Source organism: Misgurnus anguillicaudatus, chromosome 7 (assembly GCF_027580225.2).
Source record: "Misgurnus anguillicaudatus chromosome 7, ASM2758022v2, whole genome shotgun sequence".
NCBI lineage: Eukaryota > Metazoa > Chordata > Actinopteri > Cypriniformes > Cobitidae > Misgurnus > Misgurnus anguillicaudatus.
Window position 1 is genome coordinate 15,668,623 of NC_073343.2, and position 22,962 is coordinate 15,691,584.

Consider the following 22,962-nt stretch of genomic DNA (forward strand, 5'->3'; position numbering starts at 1 on the left):
AAAATGGCAAAGATGAATACACATTTATACATTGATTGAATAGATTTATAGCATTTTGAAAAAAAAATCTGTCATGGACATATTGCATTCTGTGGAAAAAAGAATTCGTTTTTATAGTAAATTTTTGAAAATCAAGTTATGGATTTGAATTTTTATGTTTTTATAACCTAAAGATGCTATGTCAAAGTTTGTAACAGAAAATAGTGGTTTTCATCTTGTCACTTTCTTGGTATAGAAAACACGTTTTTACCGAAATTTGTCAAAATGGATTTATTGCCTTTTGGAACCAAACTCTTCATATTTATATGTATATATGTATACATACATATATACATACATATATAAATATATAAATTGCGAAGCGATTTTTGACATCTCGAAAGCTGTTGCCATGGCAATGCATCAAAGTTTACTATAATTTCAGGCATATTTAAGGCTCTTGGCGTGCTTAGATGAACTTCAAATTTGGCACACACATCACAGTTGTTGGCTGTTAAGTGTGGACAAAAAGGTCAGACAAAGGCGTGTCTCTTAAGTCGCTCACTAGCACCCCCGTTTGTTTAAAATGTGGGGTTTCTTTTACCTACAGTCCCCAAATGGGTCAGTAACAACATTAAATAGCCCACTGATATTTACCCACCGTAATATTGACCAACCAGAGTACACTGAACGTTTTGGTGACGGGTTTTAAAGAGACAGGAACTAAATCCGAGCGTTTTACAGACAGGGCAAAATCGGTGAGGTATGTAGACAATTTATAAGAATAATAATGCATTAGTTCAAGTTTTAATCACATATATTTACTATGGGAGACAAATATATTACAATAAGGTGCTAATTTATTAACAAAATAGGTGCTCTTTAATTATATTTCTGTATGAGATTTTTGATGTGTTGTTGAAATCTTTTTAACACTCCACTTTGAGCTCAGTAAAATGTTCTATGACTGGTTGTTAATAATATGCTCAATGATTGGTTAAAGCTCCACTGTGTAGGATCTACTCCCATCTAGCGGTGAAAGTCTATATGGCAACCAACTGAATATTACTTTCTAGCCCCCCCATTCGGAACGCGTACGGTGGCCCGGCCGTGTCATGCCAAGGTTAACATGGCTTCCAGTAGCTACAAAGCAAAAGCAATGAAAACAAAATGAACAATTTGCAATGTCCTTTGCCTGTGATCCATCAAAGCACACAGATTTATGTTTAACATGGAAAAAGTCTAATTGTCATGATATGTCCGATTAAAATCACATACAAAAAGCAACCATAAACGTAGCTTAGACACTCCTTTTTCATCGACGCGAGGAAAAATATCACAGGGGCTGTTAAATTTGGTATTAAGATGTGTTTTCGTCGATCAGATCACAAGTGGACGAGAGAAACACATTACGTTTACACTTGGTGTTTAAATCCATCTTTTTTTGTCCATTTTCGACCGCTTCTCTCCAGATTACTGAGGAGATGGTCAGTGGACGAGTCCCTTTCCTGTCATTTAAACATGAGCGGGAGTAATGACGGGTTTAAATGGACGCAAACTAATATTATGTCAGAGTCCAATGCTTATGTTTTAAGTAAACGTTACATGTCCATGTATATGTAAGAGCTTTCTCTGATATTGGTGAAATATGATCGCTCAACTTTCACACGCTTGTAAAATGAAACAAAAGACGCGCAGATCAGACGCTTTTATCAATGAAAGGCTAAAAATAGCGCTGTACACCGTGTGTTTGTGCTAGAGGTCAGAAAAGATGAAAAACAATTATCTCAGTACCTCAGATTACATAAATAGGCGGAGAGACGGCGTGTGGCTGTTCGAACACATTAAACACACGTTATGCATAACCATGCTATAGTTAGCCAAAGAACTATAAAACTTCAAGTTTACAACATAGACTGTATATAGATGTAAACGAATATGCTGAATTACCTGTGGTGAAGATAGAAAGTATGCAACTTCTGTGTCCCTTGAGCCTCATGATCTTGGTAAACTAACATTAACTTACTCCAATATTGAATACTTTGGTCTTGATGTTTTTCCTGTCGCGTTGTCGTTTTAAATCCCAGTTTAGCTTCCTTGGCCACGTGTTTTAATGTCCTCGAGAATAGTTCTTCAACAGGCTTTCAAATCTGCCTCAAATCAAAGCATTAGATCGCGGGATCATCACGGTGTGCGGCTGTTGTAAAATCCGAAGGATTCAGTCTACGCAGGTCGCATATCCGGGCTGCATACGTCATCAAGCCTGGTTTATTTAAATTAACTGAGCATTACATTCGCAAGTCATAAGCATATTACATCAATTTACAATTAACTTAGAATAATTGTCAGCTTTATAATTGTTAATATTCTGAAATAAGACTGTCTCGATGACGTTTAACGCCTACACATGCAACCTCCGGAGGCTTCAGTTAGCAGCCAGCGTGAGTGTATTCTGAAAGCGCGAAAGGCGGAGCTTGAATTTCAGGAATGTCCCTCGTCAGCGAATGTATTTCAAAGATGGAGGCACAACATGGATTCAGCCAGTCGAGCGACTCGACCGTATGTATTTTAAATAGCAGATTCTACACTTACGAGAATACTTTGATTAGTGGGGTGGAAGTAATTACACATGAATGAGCACATACTTTTGAAAGAAAACATGGGTTTTTGCTAAGAATTAACTCAAAAAAGTACACAGTGGAGCTTTAAAGCCTATGTGGCTGCCGCTCACAAAAAAGATAAAGGGCGAGTCGAAAAGTGATCATCCAAATGTGCTATTCCCTTCAAAGATTAGGGCCGGGTTCCCCAAAACGTTCTTATCGCCAAGTAGTTCTTAACCTATTCCTTAACCTCTCTCTTAACTCTATGGCACGATTCCCAAAACGTTCGTATGCCAAGTATATCCTCTGTAAGTCACACTTTGGTAAGGTTGGTCTGAACCATTTGTACTATGGTATGTTGACAATGATTTTATGTTATGGATATTTTAAGATTTATAATAAAATATGTTTACAATGGATACAGGACTATTTATGCAGTTGACTTTCTTTAGTATCAGAAGAACTAATGAATCAAAGACAGCGCCAGTGTTCTGTCAAAGTTTGTTCCCCATCGAAGTCTGTTCCCTATGTTTAAAGCGTTTTCATCAGGTTACATTTATAATTTATTAAGAAAGATTAAAGATTTTAATTGGTTATACTAAAAAGCAATAATATCATGCATTCTTTAATACAATTTATTAAATATTTCATACATTTGTCAGTTTTATATTAGGGTATCTATTTTTAACCTGTTATTACATTATACTGTTTGTTTTAAAAAAGTTATGTTAGCATACATAATAAATATGTATTATACATAAAATATGATTCATACTGTAAAAATAATTGACTTACCATTAAGAACAATATTACATAAATCCACACATACATCTCAATAGCCATTAAAACTTTCAATGTATATAAAGAATAAACATATAATGTGATAAAACGCTATAAAAAACACTATACAAAGGGGAAACATGGGAAAACAGACTTCGACACAACACCGGCCGCGGAGCCGTTTAGTCTATGCCAATTTTTTTATTCGGCAACACTTAAACCCTTTTGACGTTTTACCTGACGTGGCTAAATTAAAAAAAAAAATCGCCTCCCAAGACAACTCATTATGGAGCTGCTGGATCTTCTCAGACCATCTTTTGTATCTAACTTACTCTCTCTGTTCATTGTAGATAGGTTGTTTTTATTGAAAACATTAAACAATGGCAAGCAATACCGCATTAAACAGAAGTAACTGCAGCTGCTTGCCAATCAATTCTGATTGTAAAGTACCTTAACATTAGCAGAGGTGGGTAGTAACGAATTACATTTACTTCGTTACATGTACTTGAGTACATTTTTTGGGTAACTAGTACTTTTAAAGTAAATTTAAGGATAGGTACTTTTTACTCTTACTCAAGTACATTTCTAGTGAAAAAACTGTACTTTTACTTCGCTACATTCGGCGGCGTTACTGCGCTACTGTTAAATGGTAATAATTAATGAATATATATATTTTTTTAAAGTTTATAGGGCGTGTTCGACCGCGCGGTCACCCTTTAGCGCACGTGACCGCGTGTAGATGATAGGAGAAGCAGATGACGGCGCGTGTGCGTTGTGCGAGATATCGGAGGCAGATCATGCGTGGCTTCAAGTTCGGTCTATGTTTTCACTCCAAGAGGTCAAAAAGAATAGTTTCACAATGCGATGCATGCTTTGTTCAATAAACGAGCTGACGTCTCAGTGTACAGGAATTCAAGATCCAACCTGAAGTGGTAAGTCACAGTTATGTCTATTTGAACACTATTAATGGTCATTTCACACACTGTCCGAGTTTTTTTGCCGTATGCACTCTTGTGCAAGCGATGACCAAACCCAGTGTAAGTTAAACCGTACAAACAGCACGTTCACATCTGCACATTTCCATATAATTTCCCCAAAACTAAACAAACTGAACAGCATAATGTAACGACGTCTTGCATTATACAGAAATCCGTACACTGTGTAGAAAATACATTCAAATAAAAACGGGATTGTATTTTTTTTAAATCCTTCCTTAAGAATGAATGAATAAAAATAAAAGAATAAAGTTTGATTTTAAAGAAACATGCATTATATATTATAATAAATGTAGAGTTGATTTGCACAAACAGATAAGTTCCATATGAAATTCTAAAATTATAATTTTTATTAAGCTCCTGTTTATGTTCAGTAATTGCACTTTAATGGCAATGAGAATAACCTATTCATATAAAAACATGATAACAAACAGACACACGCGTTCTTTTTTGTTTACTGTTTGCATGTTTAAAGGCAGATGCTGACAAGTTTGTGTTGTGAACATGAAAATAAATACAGAGTTAACCGTCAGAAAAACATCTGTGTGTGTGTTTGAGATTTTTTCTCAAATAACACGTTATGTGATGTTAATGTACCCATTGTAGGACTGAGAAAGGCTGCTTTACTTGTATATAAGCAGAACAATGAGACTTTTAAGGAGAGGTTTGTGAAAACCCTCCAAGTAGTCTGAAATTCAGTGCTTTTGCGCTACTTCTCTATCAGATCGGAAGTAACGAGTAACTAACTACTTGAGTAGTTTTTTCATCTAATACTTTTTTACTCTTACTCAAGTAAATAATTAGATTTGATACTTTTACTTTTACTTGAGTACAGATTTTGGGTACTCTACCCACCTCTGAAGATTAGTATAAAAGTGTATTAAATAATTTTTAAAAGACGTTAAACCCATGTCAAGATGCAGCACAAGTGGCACAACGGGATAAGGAGGGTGGATGATTAGCGAGCAGGCCCGGATTGGCCATAGGGAGAACCGGGAGGATTCCCGGTGGGCCGGTCTGTTTTTTTTTTGGCCACGAGGGCCGGTGTTGTCATGCCACCGGGATGACGCGTATTTGCGGGTGAGAGATGTCCCCGCCGCTTTATGCACAAGTTGATTGTGTCCCGAATCCCGACCACTTATTGGAAGAATTCTTGCATTAGGGTTCATTGACATCTAAAACGCATGGGAAACGAGGACGTGCCCCTGTCTTCTGGTTTTCAAAGCGCTTACTTGAACACGAGTTTTGTTTCAGACGCGTCTATATTGATTGCGCTTGCCGGCCGCGCGTCTATATTTAAAATAAACTTGAGCACGTCTTTTGAGTGCGCTTGCCGGCCGCGCGTCTATTATATTTTAAATAAACTTGAGCGCGTCTTTTGAGTGCGCTTGCCGGCCGCGCGTCTATATTTTAAATAAACTTGAGCGCGTCTTTTGAGTGCGCTTGCCTGCCGCGCGTCTATTATATTTTAAATAAACTTGAGCGTGTCTTAATACAAACGGGCTGGCCTCTAAACGTATTTTTTTATCCAAGTCATAGATGAATTCTCTATGAATAGTCATTATTCATCGTTTATTGCAAGAGGAACAAAAATCTATTTGATGCAAAACTCATTAGTTTCAAAAGTATATCCATGATGTTTTCTTTTTTTAACACAATGTAGGCCTACGTTATTTAGCAATAGACATGATCTAAGTACTAAAAAAAAGATACAGATTATTTCCATTTGTTTCCAATGCATAGGCCTACTTGATAAATCTTGCTGGTGTATTGTATATCAGGGGTTTCCAAACGTTATCAACCCAACAGTTAATCTCAAGACTCACCATTTTTTAGAAATAGAAATATAGAGGAAAATACAAACACATTTGTTTCCTTTAGTTTTTGAATAAGTTTACTTTAGTAATATTATGGTCTTATGGTAGGGCTGCATAATTATGGCAAAAATTATAATTGTTTACTGCATTTGCACGGAATATGAAATTATATATTTGAAAAATACAGTGAATTGCAAGGCTGCAGAGAACAGTGCACTACTGCAGACTTACTACTGAGGGTTTAAAGATATTATTTTAATAGTCAGTCGTGAACTAAAGTGGGCCGGTCTAAGGCATGAAACTCCAGGGCTGAAAATGAGTCCCACTCCGGCCCTGTTAGCGAGGGATACCCGGTTCATCTACCCCTATTACTGACAATGTGATAATTTAATAAATAGTCTATATTTTACAGATAACTTAAACTATGATAAAATAAATTATACTGATATAAATTGAGTAATGTTCCATTTGTATAGAGCGTGCTGTCTTTCTTAACGGCGTAATGCACCTTCGCGTGAAGTGGAAAATCGATCCCTGAGCGATCGATCACAAATAATTCAGCACCTTCACTTGGGACAGCGCCATTGTTACGTCGAACTTAAGAGGCAGCATGTTAAGAAGCTTCCTAAGAGACACTTCGGGGAACACACTTAGGAACATAAACAAGTTTGGTAATATATATCTTTTTGAGTCTTCTTAGCACGCTAAGAGTGAGCGTTATCGGGGAACCGGGCCCTGATCTCTTGATGTATGAACTCTAGAGAAAGTTGCGCAATTGTGTCTCATAGTGTGGCCAATTAAAATACACTTTGCGAAAAGAGCAAAAAAACATCTATTTGGATCGAATGTTTATGTGACATCCATTTGGAATTCACCCCAAATATTTTTGTTATCCCCTGTGAAACCAACAACGTTTTGCATGTATCTGATTAAATGAACTTGGCACTTGTGACTGCCGCGTCCCATCTCAAAGGCCCATAAAAGCCATGGTAGCCTTCTAATAAAAGCATCAGTAAAGTATTAAGTTTCAGCAATTTCTCTAAAAAAAAAAGTTACCATATTAACGTTTTCTGGCAAAATAAGCTGCTGTCAAAGCAAGTGTAATTGCAGCATTTACGCGCTCCTCTGATGATCTCATTTTCCAAATTGTTCTTTTAATGAAGTTAATTTTAACCAAGTTCAAGAGGAGCATGGTCATGTGATCAAACCAATCAGCGCAAAGAGGTACTTATAAATATCAGTCCCTCACCTCTGTCTCCTGACAGTTTTTTGCAGAATCCCTTCTCCACCCCATCAACTCACTCTCATCTAGTCTCATTTAAATGTTAATTTTAAATGTTTGTTCATTATTATTCATTATATTACTCATAACTTCGCTGTCCGATGAAAACCAATCTCCATCCTGGAGATTTGCAGCTAGAACTCTGCGAACTTCAGTCCGACCCCTTCTGACAGTCAAGACGCAACAAGAGCGGGCTTGAATTTTAGAAACCAGAGTCCTGTTTTCCCCTCCTCAGAGATTTTGCACTGTTGATGCTTAGCATGTTTGGCAGCACTTACATTTGTGAAAGTAGTTTTTCAACTATGAAGCACATCAAATCCAAAGAGAGAAACAGGCTGACAGATGACATTCTCTTTCAGCTGCAAGTTGGCTGTACAAATCTTGAGATTGATTCAATTGTGCACCAGCAGGAAAGACCACAGGTTTCCCACTGAAACTTTTTGATAGTGGGAACTGAACAGTAAGTGCATTGTGGGTTGGTCTGTTATGAAAAGTGATGCACTAAATTGTTCTATTATTTTAAAAAGTAATAATACTAAATAAATTTTGTTTTTAATTTTTTTACTATTCATTTTTAATAGTTTTGTCCTTTGAGGGTGGGTTTAAAGGGCCTTGCTTTTTACAGATTTTAGCAAAGCAGTAAAGGTTTATCTGAAATAAGCATAAATTATATAAAGGGTTTTCACGACGCATCATCAGAGCGGAAGTCGCCATGTTGGAGGCACTCCGCATCACAACAGAGCACAGGCACTGAAGTATATCCCGAACGTCGTCAAGGAAAATGCTTAATTATTGCCATGTTTGAGGTTGTATCATTAGGACAGTTTGAGAAAAACATTTGGAATATTATCGACTTCCAAAAGTTATTAAAAACCAAGAAATTATCAGAGGAGGCAATTGTGGTTGGCAAAGCTCAAGAAAAAGAGTAGCATTGTATTAAAAATATGATTGAAGTATATAAAGTATAAAACAAGAATGCTTCTACTTGTTGTGCTTTATTTAAAGAGTATTTAATATGTACTTTATAAAAGTATACATTGTGTATGCACAAAATGTACTTAAACACAACTAAAATTTGCGCTGCAATGCCTTAATGCCAGTGTGCTGAATTGCTGATAACAAATTTTCTATTGTAATGATAATAATATGTTTAATAGTAAATGGTAAAAACAATTATTGCTTTTATTGGTTTACCGTGTGCTTTATGTTACTGTAAAGCACTTTTGTAGGACAATGACTATTTTAAATTTGCTATATAAATGAAACTGACATTGATATATGGGCTCGGCATGAAAACCAGACAGTTGACTATATCGCGATCGGGATATGCAACTGAAGGAAGAATCGCCGGGTCGTCACGGATCCAAGAAGAAAGAGATAACTCGTAAGGATCTGCACCGCCTATAAATTGTAATTTCTCGAAATATCGTGCCTTTTCTTGTGGTCCAAGTCATATCCTATATGCCTTTGCATCTTGGACGCGTTTTCTGTTGTTTAGACATGTCTACATTCACTTAAAGTATCCAAAGCGCACTGGAGCTGCAACTAACGACTATTTCTTCTGTCGAATAATCTAGCGTTTATTTTTCCGATGAGTCGACTACTCTAACGACTATTTTTATTATTAATATAGTGTTCTTTTTTTGATTAGCTATTTAATCTGTTGGATAATCTGTTTTTCTACTCTCTGTCTGATCTGACAGTCATTGTTTGTTTTATTGTATTTTAACACAACTGAATGCTATTTTCACATATTATCTGTTCTGTTGTCAGACATATAGGGGCGCTTTCCCCAACAGGAATTAGACTAGTCCTAGACTAAAATAAATATAAGAGCTGTCCAAACTGAAAACATTTTGCACTGACATATCTTAAAATACATCAGTGCCCTTAGTTTGGCCTCAAAATGCACACAAGTAATGTTTTAGTAAGGCATGTTTGTTTAAACTAATTATATTTCCTAATTAAACGAAGGTCTAGTCCTGGCTTAAGCTAATCTCTGTCCAGGAAACCACCCCAAAGACTATTAAAATAGTGACTAAACATGACCCAATAACCTTGTTATAATATAACCTTGTGTAATCCAACCAGCTGTTACTTTAACTAATAAGCAGTGGTGGACGAATTAAACAAATCGTGTACTTGAGTAAATGTAAAGATACCCAGGGTAAAATATTACTCAAGTAAAAGTAGAAGTACTTGCTTAAAATTTTTACTTGAGTAAAGGTACAAAAGTATCTGCCTCAAAATGTACTTAAGTACAAAAGTACTGTGATTTATTATGGCCGTATCATTTTTGTCACAAAACTCAAATTATGTGAAATAACTCTCTTGGCTAACCAGTCAATTAATAAAAGGACATTAATAAATCAGACACTGATGTCTATTAAAATTATCATAAGCCTAAAACCTTAAAAACAAAAAATTTCCTTTAGCATCAAATGAAATAACAGGATTTGAGAGCAGTAAGTCTCATTTCAAGATTTTTTTGTTAAATCATTTATCAGTTTAAGTGTAATAAAAACTTGACTTAAGCACAGAATCACAAAAGTTTTCAAAACATTAAATACATAACGTTATCTAGAAATCAGTCTCCCTTTCTTTGACAAATAAAACAAGCCTTACAGAATATAATTTCAGAAACATTTCATGTGCTTTAGCATGTCATATGTATATTGTAATGCATAATTAAATGTATTTATATATTTTGGAAGCAAAACTTTTGAAAATATTAATAACAATCTCAGTTAATAGGGAGCACTCCAATCCACCTGCCTTTTTAAGCATCATACACTGCATGGCTAGTCAAAATACCATTTATATTTTACAACAGTGTTGATAGTGATTATTATCATTTCAAAATAACAGAGCACTGAGCTTCAAATACAATGAACTTAAGTGAAACAGCTAACTATACGGCCAAAAATAGCTTCAGCCTGCATAGCTTAAAGTTCATTCATGATAACGTCGTATATATTTTAGCAACACAATTAACAGTTTTCTGCAAGCTACTGTTAAGACTGCTCATTTAAAAATATAACCAGAATAAAAATGGCTTACCTCTACGCGTTTCCTTAGATTTGAAAGAGTATTCTTTTAAAACGAAATAGCAGTTTCAAGGCAGGCAGAGAAGACACGAAGGACTCGTTCTTTTATTCAAGGACTTAAAAAAAACTCGCGTAAATAAGGCCATTGTTGTTGTGACGGGTCAGTTATCTCCTCCGTTGTTTTTGAATGCAGTTTCATTCTCCAAACGATGCATTGGCTGGCTGCTGCACTCGCGTGACTCGCGTAGCTTACGTGAAACAGCGCGGCAACCAAAACAAGTTCAAAACGAAGCGCATGCTGTACCCTGATTGGTGGTTTGACGCATCACGTGTGCATCTTAGTTTTTTTGTGCAGCTTTAGTTTGCCCCGTTACGTTTTTTATCCACTGATAAATAAAAAGGAACAACCGATTTTTTTAAATGTAGTGGAGTAAAAAGTAAGATATTTGACTTTAAAATGTAGTAAAGAAAAAGTAAAAGTCTCCCAAAATAAAAGTACTTGAGTAAAGTACAGATACGCGAAAAAACTACTTAAGTACAGTAACGAATTACATTTATTCGTTACTGTCCACCACTGCTAATAAGTTACTTAAATCTTGATTTATAAACGCGACATCGCAGACAATTCGGCGCAAATTAAAAAATTGCCATTACACAGAGTTACTACAGAAGGCATGCGCGGGCATAGGAGAGAGAGAGCTCGCGCACAAGCACATAGAGAACCAGTGTGTGTGGGAAAACACTGCTAACCTTTCATGATAAACTCGAATCAGTCGTCTTCTCTGCCAGTAACATCTGACGTTTACGTGAAAATGCAAGTACACAGAGGAATCCGCATGGAAAACAAAGCCAACTTTTAATTCTTTCACTCAGTGTCATGTATGAGAGGCACTGTCTAGGGGCTTCACGCAGAGAAAGAGAGAGAGCGCGCGTGCACAAGAGAAGCACCACCGAGCACTCACAACAATAAATGAAGCCGTTTTAAATGAAAATAAAAAATGTAAATGTTGCGGCCATTGTTGATTTTGTGGCGCACACAAACAAATCAATGTATGGATATCACTGCCAGGAGCAGAAGCCGCCATTACGCGAGATGAATGTAAACAGCGATGCGTCAACGCATTTTACCCATGTCGACGTATTTTCATAGTCGACGTAATCAATGACGTCTACGCGTCGTTGCAGCACTAAAGCGTACAATAATCCACTCCGTTCAGTTCTTTACACCGAGTGCCTCCACAATGGCTGCGCATACGGGTTACCGCCCAGAACGTGACGTTGGTGAGTTACCTCTATAGTTAAAAGTCTTAAAAGAGAGATTAATTGTACATTACTGTTTCTAAATAAAGAAAATAAGAATGATGTAAAATGTGTGAGTGTGGTTCAGCAATCTGGTCTGGCCCCCTTGATATAAAGGAGAAAAATGTTGGCCCTCGTCATAGTCAAAGTCGCCTATCCCTGATACATAAACTAAATTCAGAACATCTCAGAAAAACATCTGCAGTGTTTCTATTTTTAACCATGTTTTAATGCGTTTCTGTAAGCGCGTATGAACTTTAAAAACACATTGCATATGGCGTCCATGTGCTCGAGCTCGCGTCTGGCGCTCATCAAAAACGGTGTCGCATGTAAAGCGCATTGTATGGAATTGCGTTGCATGTAAACAGTATATAGAATCATATTACAGGACACACTTAAAAGATCCTGCAGTGCAGCCTTACTGAAAGTTGCCATGACGGATACGAAAGTGAATTCCCAGCAAACACAGAACGTTCCCCTAACGTTAGTTTTGGTTAGTTTAAAACTGTACACCATGTAACAGTTATCCGCCATTACGTGAGTTCACGCGTCCTCGTTTGTAAACAATGCAAAGGTTTTCAATCCGAAGTGTGCAGTCTGCTGAGGTCGCTTATGTAGGACAATCTGCACAAGCCATAAGCATTTTACATGATAGCAATTATAAATGAAATGAATTACTTAGTTACTTCAGGAATATATCCTCCTCCATTGCGTCTTCCATTGTTGTTCTTCTTAGGTAACGTTAAAGATAAACGCTTCTCTTCCTCAATGTCCAGACATAAATGAAGATATTCCTCACGTGTGTATAAAGTTTATCATCCAAACATGCGGTAAAGTCTTTAAATCTGATAAAACTTTACGCTTTGTTTGTCATTGTTTGAACTGTTCATTACCATGTGAACAGCGGGTACCGCCTGTGGGCGTGACCGCATTAGAGATAATGAAGTCAGCCAGGAAAAACTGTACTCTCTTTACTTCAATGCAGATTATATAAACAGGCAATATTTGTTTTTGATTATAATTAGCTTGTTTAAAAGTAGATTTCAGGCTTTCTTTGGATATGTGTATCATGTTTGTGTGACGAGTATTCGCGGAGTTTCAATTGATTTTTGCAACGTGTTTTAAGAGACAGCTGGCGGAGACAGAAATGTCTGAATGCGCACCTTGTTCATTTTATTTATTTGACAAAAACACAAAGATCTGTTGTTATTGTGAATGAACACAAATTAAAGAAGACCCTTCACAGTTTTAAATGATGTCAAACACGTAAGTGTATGATTATTAATGATGGAGTATTTTAAGTTGATTCTGCCATGATAAGGGAAAAAAGGTCAAAACGCGGTGCTGCGTTTTTGGACCCCAGGGGCCGGGGGTAAGCCAATGTTTGCCTTTGTACCTTAATGTCAAAAATAAAGGTACAAAGCTGCCTGGGGGCAGTACCCTTTAAAAAGGTACAAATAAGTATCTTTAAACTACTACTACTACTACAATTTACCTTTGAAGTACTAATATGCACTTTTGGGGTACAAAGGTGTACCTTTTTGAAAGGGTTATGTCCCAGTGACAACTTGTGTACCCTTATTTCTGAGAGTGTAAGTTAAGCCAATGTTTGCCGAGTCCCTAGGAGTTGATATACCATTAGTACTGATTAAATATTGTTTACTGCAGTACACTCCCTGACAAAAGTCTTGTCGCTTATCTATTTTGTAGAAACACCTGCTATTAACCTGACTTTTAATTAATCAATTGGTGTTAAAAATAGCTCATAAGAAAAGCTAAACCCCCCCAAATTATGTTTAATGCACTAAAATAAATTAGTTTCATTGAAAAAAGATTTATCATTTAATCAAGACAGAAAGGTCAACTTTTGGCAGGACAAAAGTTTTGTCGCCTATACAGAAATTGAACAAATTTACTGCAAACACAATATTATATCAGCAAATTAAGTAGTGGTGATGTGAGATCCAAATTTAATGTCTTGTATGACTTCCATGAGCTTGAAGGACTGCATCCATGTGGTTTAGCAAGGATTCATACAATGTATTGATGAAGTCATCCGGAATGGCAAAGAAAGCAGTCTTGCATGCCTTCCAGAATTCATGAGTATTCTTTGGTTTCGTCTTCCATGCTTCCTCTTTCATCCTACCCCACATGTGCTCAATGATGTTCATGTCTGGTGACTGGGCTGGCCCATCCTGAAGCATCTTGATCTTCTTCGCCTTAAGGAACTTTGATGTGGAGATGGAAGTATGTGATGGAGCACCATCCTGCTGCAGAATTTGGCCTCTTTTATGGTTGGGAATATAAGAGGTAGCTAAGATTTCTTGGTATTTTAGACTATTGATGTTGCCTTTCACCATGCAGATTTCTTGCACACCCCCATTCTGGATGTAACCAGACCATGATTTTTCCACCACCAAACTTTACTGTTTTCTGGGTAAATCTTGGATCCATGTGGGCTCCAGTAGGTTTCCTGCAATATTTGAGGCGACTGTGGTGTAATTCAACAGAAGATTCATCTGAAAAATCCACCTTCTGCTTTTCCAGCGTCCATCCTTTAAGCAGGCTGTGGGCCTTGGCAAATGCCACACGGTTTTTCAATTGTCTTTTGTTTTGTGCAGGCTTCTGGGCACTGATTCGACCATGGAGGCCATTTCCAGACAAAATCAGACAAACTGTTCTGGTTGACACAAGGTCTCGTGGAGCTCTGCTGCAGTGGAAAATGGGCTGGCCTTGGATTTTCAAGCCAACAAACGGTCCTCTCAAGCAGTTGTCTTGCGGGGTCTGCCTGACCTGGGCTTGTCAAAAACGTCTCCAGTCTCTTCAAATCTTTTTTTATCCTCTGTACTTGACTCTGAGACACACTGAAAGGGTCTGCCACATCAGCAGTGGATCTGGGCCCGTATTCATAAAGAATCTTAATGCAAAATAGCTCCTAGTGACGCAATTCTAAGAAAATTCGTAGAAATGTGGGCGTCTTCTCTTAAAATTAAAGAAAAAATCTTAGTAAAGAAAAAAGTAATTCAGAAAGCATCTTAACCCTTACAAGAGGTCTTAAGGTCAAAATTGTTAGGAGCACGAATGAGGACTTTTAAGAGGCTTAAGAGTTTTTTTAGCAACCGGAAAAGTGGACAAAACACTAAGAGGGAGACATAAAATGTTGCACACAATGCATGACAGTAAGTTAATAACATGCAACACATTAGATCGTGCAGGAATCATGTTTGTGACCGATCTTATTAGAGATATAATAATATAATATAGCGCCAGAAATAAAAGTAATCACTACATTAACTACAGTAACAGAACGCAACTATGCAGCAAAGATGATTTGGTCTGTTACAAACGTCTATAAGCAGAGTAATCACACAAACGTACAGAATCATTGTGTCACTGTTTATTTCCTATGAAATAAGTATGAAATTAACAGCATGTACAGTATTGTTCAAAATAATAGCAGTACAATGTGACTAACCAGAATAATCAAGGTTTTTAGTATATTTTTTTATTGCTACGTGGCAAACAAGTTACCAGTAGGTTCAGTAGATTCTCAGAAAACAAATGAGACCCAGCATTCATGACACGCACGCTCCCAAGGCTGTGCAATTGGGCAATTAGTTGAATTAGTTGAAAGGGGTGTGTTCAAAAAAATAGCAGTGTGGCATTCAATCACTGAGGTCATCAATTTTGTGAGGAAACAGGTGTGAATCAGGTGGCCCCTATTTAAGGATGAAGCCAACACTTGTTGAACATGCATTTGAAAGCTGAGGAAAATGGGTCGTTCAAGACATTGTTCAGAAGAACAGCGTACTTTGATTAAAAAGTTGATTGGAGAGGGGAAAACCTATAAAGAGGTGCAAAAAATGATAGGCTGTTCAGCTAAAATGATCTCCAACGCCTTAAAATGGAGAGCAAAACCAGAGAGACGTGGAAGAAAACGGAAGACAACCATCAAAATGGATAGAAGAATAACCAGAACGGCAAAGGCTCAGCCAATGATCACCTCCAGGATGATCAAAGACAGTCTGGAGTTACCTGTAAGTACTGTGACAGTTAGAAGACATCTGTGTGAAGCTAATCTATTTTCAAGAATCCCCCGCAAAGTCCCTCTGTTAAAAAAAAGGCATGTGCAGAAGAGGTTACAATTTGCCAAAGAACACATCAACTGGCCTAAAGAGAAATGGAGGAACATTTTGTGGACTAATGAGAGTAAAATTTTTCTTTTTGGGTCCAAGGGCCACAGGCAGTTTGTGAGACGACCCCCAAACTCTGAATTCAAGCCACAGTACACAGTGAAGACAGTGAAGCATGGAGGTGCAAGCATCATGATATGGGCATGTTTCTCCTACTATGGTGTTGGGCCTATTTATCGCATACCAGGGACCATGGATCAGTTTGGATATGTTAAAATACTTGAAGAGGTCATGTTGCCCTATGCTGAAGAGGACATGCCCTTGAAATGGTTGTTTCAACAAGACAATGACCCAAAACACACTAGTAAACGGGCAAAGTCTTGGTTCCAAACCAACAAAATTAATGTTATGGAGTGACCAGCCCAATCTCCAGACCTTAATCCAATTGATATCAAAAATGCTGTTTCTGAAGCAAAACCAAGAAATGTGAATGAATTGTGGAATGTTGTTAAAGAATCATGGAGTGGAATAACAGCTGAGAGGTGCCACAAGTTGGTTGACTCCATGCCACACAGATGTCAAGCAGTTTTAAAAAACTAAATATTAGTTTAGTGATTCACACACTCTAAAAATGGTTGGGTTAAAAACAACCCAATTGGCAACCCAGCGCTGGGTAAATATTGGACAGAACACATGCTGGGTTAAAGTAACCCAACACGTTGGGTAACACATTTTAACCCAGCAGGTTGGGTTGTTGAGAAAACCCAACATGTAGTCATTTTAACCATTTATGGGATTAATATTCTGGGTTTTGGGTTATTCTTGCTGGGTTATTTTTATCATGTGCTTTATTGTAAATCAAGACCATTGTTAACAGCAAATAAATGTTTATTTGATTGCAAAATAACTACAAACTCTTACATTTTTACAGTTGTAAGTTGCAAAATCATTTAAAGGACTGCTTACTGACCCAAGTATAAATATATTTATAAAATATCATAAATTATGCACATTGAAGTAACAATGTAACAGGTTGAATCAATTCGTTTGAATTTAAGACAGAATTTGTAATTTTACAGTATATATATGAAATACTGAAATGTACATAAACAAAACTACAGCAGTGTAAACAAGAAACAATGTAATTGTTAAATTAAAAGTAAAATCATTCATAGATGTGTAAAGTTTTTTTAAAGAACAAATGTTTTAAGTTTTACAGAATGGAATGTATTTGACTAAAAATACTTCATTTATTAAAGTTACTTGTCGCGAACAAAGATGTACAAAGGAATCGAACAGCAGGGGATTCATCCATTTGAAAAATGACAGACTACAGGAATTCCCATAGAAGCACATTGCCTGGGGTATTTATTTTTTTAAGCACTTAAAATGCCTTTAAACCAGAGACTGTAAAAAATATGCAAGTAGTGTCCGTGACGTCACCTATTGGTTTGTGAAGAGCATTTTTGAAGCTTAAAGTAGGCGGTGCGTGCCGTCGCCATCTTGGCCGAATTGCAGTTTAAGTCACTTCCGTATTCAGAGAGACTGATTGAGAAAAAAGATTGAGAGATCTGCTGCATGTTTCCCATGGCCAGGAAGAAAGGAAAGGGTTTCGAGGATTCTGTCCAGAGAAGAAATTCCACCACATTTGTTGCAATCTACAAAAGAGGAAAACACTTTTAGTGGTCTGAACTGAATGATCAGATTGAAGTGTTCAGAAAGCCATGTGGGCCAAGTGAATTATATATTTTATAAAAATTATGGGGGTTTCATTGGCGTCCCTGGCCGCATTGTCGCCACGTGTGAGATTTTTTTTCCAAAAGTGCAGTGGCCTGTTTACAGTTTGCATAGGACTTTGGTGTTACACTCCTTTAGCTGTTTTGCCGGCAGCGGGGGCTGCAGGCCACACGGACTGACAGATATGATGATCTGATCTGACTATAAAGAATAAAGTACTGCAGATCTAAAATTTAGCAGATAATTAAGACATTCTAAATATATTTTAAATAGGAATTATTAAATGTTATACTTACTGGCTAAAGTTGTTTGAAGGTCTTGCTAGCCTCATCAATGGATGGACATAAAAACTCTGCACACTCTAAAAAAAAAAGAATTGGAAAACAACATCACATCTGATCTCTGCTAAAAACATAATATCTCTGATACAGTATCAGCCACAGATCAGAGGGTTGGTCAATATACATTTGAAATCACAGGAGACAACCCAAAAATATTATGAAATGAATATAAAATAGTAACTAAATACGACTCAATAACACATCTAAATTCATATAACAGTACACATATACATGTTTGTTAAGCGATAGTCACTTCCACGCAGCCTCCGTCTTGGTGACAAATACGTTTATGTTTTCAAGTTCATGTACAAACACTTAAATTATTGTTTCATTTTAAAAGAGAGGAACAAGCATACATATAAGACACCAGTTCTTGGAAACGCTGTTTCGTTTTAATTTATCGACGCGTTACCTGCCGTACCGACTGTGAAGTGAATGTGCTTCTTGTCTTTGCCTCAGTGACAGCGTAGACGACGGCTCCGTGATCCTCCGCCGCGGCGCCGCCGGTAAAGTTAACATGTGCTTCTGCTCGCGCCTCGCCCTTTGCGGTCTGTCTTTACATATCGAATGACAAGAAAGCAATTCGTTTGTCGCTAAATTTAATTTAACAGCGTCGCTATCGCTTGTTAAGCTGGGAAAGGGAAAACTATGCGCGTGTGTGACACAAAAAGCCGAAGTGGGTTGCGGAGGTCCACCGGTTTTGACTCGCTTTGTTAAAGGCTTACAGAAATTGTCATGAGTTAACGTAATCAATCGTGTGATGGGGATTTTGTAACATCTGTTTTATTAATTTTATTAATATGCCATATCAAACATCTTAGAACGATTATTCGAGTCAATTTGTGTAAATGGCGACAGTCGTCATTCCTCTAAATTACACCCGTCGTCTTAGTCAGTATAAATTAACACGTTGCTGTCTCGCAAAATGTTATAATCTTGTTTATATTCATGAAATGTTCACAAAAACATGTAAACTTACCTTGAAACAACTGCTTCAGTGACTCTGTCCTTTCACGACGACCATTGCTGAGCACATTCAAACATCAAGGGCGCGAAGCACGTGAGCCTCTTCAAACAACCCAACATAATAACCCAGCAGTTTTAACCCAACACCTAGAAAACTGAAACTACCCAAAAAGTGTTTAAAATGTAAAAAAAATAACCCAGCAAAACAACCCAACAGACTCAACCCAGCATTTTGGGTTAAAAAATAACCCAGCCATTTTTAGAGTGCAGGGTTGCTAAATCCCAGAAAAAAAAAAGGTAGACACTGCTATTTTTTTAACACACCCCTTTCAACTAATTGCCCAATTGCACAGCCTTAAGAGCGTGCCTATCATGAATGCTGGGTCTCATTTGTTTTCTGAGAATCTACTGAACCTACTGGTTACTTGTTTGCCACGTAGCAATAAAAAATATACTAAAAACCTTGATTATTCTGGTTAGTCACATTGTACTGCTATTATTTTGAACAATACTGTACCAAAAATATATATTAATAAGTATATACTATATACTCAAATTGATGGTCAGGGCCAAACGGACTTCACGCCCGCAGATTTCCGCTGAGAACTCTGAGGACTTCTGCGGATTTTATGCCCGTGATTGACAAACTTACAGTTTGCGTTAAGATGATCTTGTCTCTCGTCTACATGACGCGACAGTGAGCACTCAGCACATCATATAATTCAAATCCGTTTACAAGACGAATGCTCTTTTAATATAAAGTTTACATTGGGTTGTAAAAATGCTGAAATGCATGCTTAATTCATAATGGGAACGTTTTAACACAAACTTTTTTATTCTGCTATATAACACTATAAACATTAATATGTCATTTTATATACAAACTATCATTCTATCTTGACATGCACATTATCTGGTTCATGTTGGTCCAGTTTAATTCAGAGAACTCATTGGTTTGGTGTATTCATTTTCATTGTAAGCCTTAAAAAGTCATTATTTTAGATGCAATTTTGTAATATTTATAGCTTTAATTCTCCAATTTCTTCTAAAAACATTTAAAATCATTCCGCAGATTAAAAAAAAAATGTGTTGATCCTATACTTAAAGCACTCTTTTTCTTCCTTCTTGGACAACCAATCAATCACAGTCTTCAAAAGATTGTGTCACACGTAGCAACAGGGTCAACCCCGCCTCCTCACTAAGATAAAAGTTTTTGTCTTTTTCTTACTCAGAGTTGCTCTCAGGTCAGTCCCGAATAGCTCTTAAGCTAAGACTCCTACGTAAAAGTTTTTAAGCTAAATTAAGAGTTTTCTGAGAGGACTTTTAGAATCTTTATGAATATGGGCCCTGGGCCCGTATGTATAAAGCCGCTCAGAGTAAAATTTTAGTCTTAAGTGTGTCAAAATTCTAAGAATGACGTCATTTTACTCTTCTTTCTAGACTTCAGAATAAGTCTGATTTATAAATAGAGCCCGACCGATTTATCGTTTTGCCGATTTTATCGGCCGATATGAGCATTTCGCAGATATATCTGTATCTGCGTATAAGCCGCAGATATGCAGCCGATATGAACGTTCCTTACAGAAAACATTAAATGCTTTTGAAAGATGTAGGTACTTGTTTGTCCAGCAGAGCACGCCCTATTGGTTGCTAATGGCGACCCAGGTCACTCACTGTAGTCAGGGATGGGCAGTATTTCAAATACATGTATTTAAAATACGTATTTAAAGCCTTTGAAAAAAATGAAATGTAATTTGTATTTAAATACATTTAAGATGAGTATTTTTGCATTTTTAAAATACTCAAAATACTTCGAGCCAGTCAACCAGCCAGGGTGCTGTTTTCATGCATCAACTAGTTCAGACCAGACACCAGAGTTCAGGTAAGCAAATATATCTGTGCAGCTTTTAGTGGGCAATATTTGAAATGTTGGAGTTGGGAAAAAAGCAAGGGCGATTAATTTATGGGTGTGATGTGATTTGTGTTATTATAACTGTCGCGAAAGGAAATTTCATTTTATTTTGTGCCACCATACTTACTCGTGTAACTACTCATGTAACAGTCTTTAAATGGAGAAAACATGGAAGTGTTTGGTGGCTTCTAAATTCTTCCCTGTTTAGATCCTAAGGAATGAATGGGACTAGGCTAAATGCTAACACATTCATGACACGCTGTGCAAAGAAGAAGTGCACATATTGAAAAAAGATAGGCATGTATTCATTCATCTAAGTTGAGGTAAGAACATAGTAAAATATTGAAAAACTGGTATTTTCCCTTAAAGGCCCTTTCACATGTGAAACAACAATTGGTGGAATCAGCACACAGTTGCTGATTTCTTTTTAGCTTTGTGCAGTTGAAGCCTTGTTTAGAACTTTTGCAATTCGCATGGCTCTACTCTAAGGCTTGAACCTGCGGGCTCCTCAGTACTACAAGACTTTTAGGCTTGACGTGCTGTATAATTATGTAAATGACAGAGGGCGACTCGTGAGTAATTGTTCTCAAAACCATCAAAAAGCAGCGTTGAGAGAAAGTAGTTTGCCGAATAATTTGTCAAACACTTGTCTCATGAGAAGTAAATACGTGGATTTCTTCACATATAAACTGTTTAGGTTGTGGGTCGACGACACATGAAAAAGTTTTTACTTTACTTGAATGGGTGTTCATAAGGCTGACATGACACGTGTCATGAATATGAAGGAGATTTTATGGACGTTTATGACAACTGTCATTAAGTGTCATTTGTTCAATTTTGTAATTTTTATTGCAAAGATGACATTGTTTGAGATGTCTTTGTTATGATAACTTGACATTAACCCATACATCATAACTTGTCATGACAACTTGACATTAACCAAGACAACATAACTGACCACTTTTTATCAGTTATACAAATTTAATTTGTTATTAAAATGTCATTAAGTGTTAATACTCTGTTAAATAGTTTTATAACAGCATCATGAATATTCTTCAGTTCATAATGTTTATTTGACCGAGTATTAATAATATTTGACATAGTATTAACACTTAATGACATTTAAATGACAGTTTAATGTAATGTTAACCCACAAAGCTAGGTAGTTTCTTAAGTTTGATAATTATTGTTTATGACAGATTTATAACAAGTTTTGTTGTATTGGTGTATGTATGTCAAGTTGTCATAAAGATTTCTCAAACAATATCATCTTTGCATTAAAAATTACATTGAGTAAATGACACTTAATGGCAGTTGTCATAAATGTGCATAAAATCTTCTTCATGTTCATGACAAGTGTCATGTCATGATTATGAAGGTGTCATGGTTTTTTTCTAGTTTTTTTATTTCCTACAAGGGGAAAGCAAGAGGTACGTAAAATAAAATGAAAGTTTCTAAGCAGTTGCACAGATCTAAATGCTTTTTGGCATTCAGAAATAGACCCAGATAGATTTCAGCCTAATAGGGATACTTGCACTGAATCACCAATTTCACGTGTATTTTGTGTATTTTCAAAATACTGTATTTGTATTTAAATAAATTTTTCCTCACAGTATCTTGTATTTGTATTTAAATACATTTTTCGACACAGTATTTTGTATTTGAAATACATTTCCATGTATTTATGCCCATCTCTGACTGTAGTGACACCAGCCAATCCCCCACCCCCTTCACTTCAGTCAGTCTCTCAGTTCAGGTTGTGGCAGTCACGCGGTTTCTTCACAACATTTTACACCTGGTATTAAGACGCGCTTTGGTCAATTGGATTATAAGTGTACGAGAGAGACACATTCCTGTTTAAATTTGGTGTTTTTAATCCATCTCTTTGGTCCACTTGCGAGTTGTTAAAAACGCAAGCGGGAGAAATGAAGCAAGACGGAGAAAGGACACGCTTAAAGGGAAATTCCGCCTTGAAATGATCCTAGGGTTAATAACAAACGTGTACCGAGTTCGACCGTTCACTGGAGTTTGTTTTCATGCTAGTCTAACGTGACCAGTGTTATTGCTAAACGCA

At 36.8% G+C, this 22,962-nt stretch overlaps 1 protein-coding gene and 1 long non-coding RNA gene across 4 annotated transcripts in view; both read right to left on the reverse strand.

The window, feature by feature from the left end:
- Positions 1-22,962, reverse strand: part of gnmt (glycine N-methyltransferase) — a 97,518-nt gene that overhangs the window by 37,390 nt on the left and 37,166 nt on the right.
- LOC141365280 (uncharacterized) lies at positions 15,002-22,899 on the reverse strand. 3 transcript variants are annotated; one of them, XR_012370517.1, is made up of 3 exons: positions 18,990-22,899; positions 17,966-18,030; positions 15,002-17,590 (listed from the first exon to the last, which is right to left on the reverse strand). It is a non-coding gene; the product is annotated as an uncharacterized lncRNA (long non-coding RNA). The 3 variants fall into 3 exon arrangements; XR_012370518.1 differs by lacking the exon at positions 18,990-22,899 and adding an exon at positions 18,423-18,877; XR_012370519.1 differs by lacking the exon at positions 18,990-22,899 and adding an exon at positions 18,432-18,876.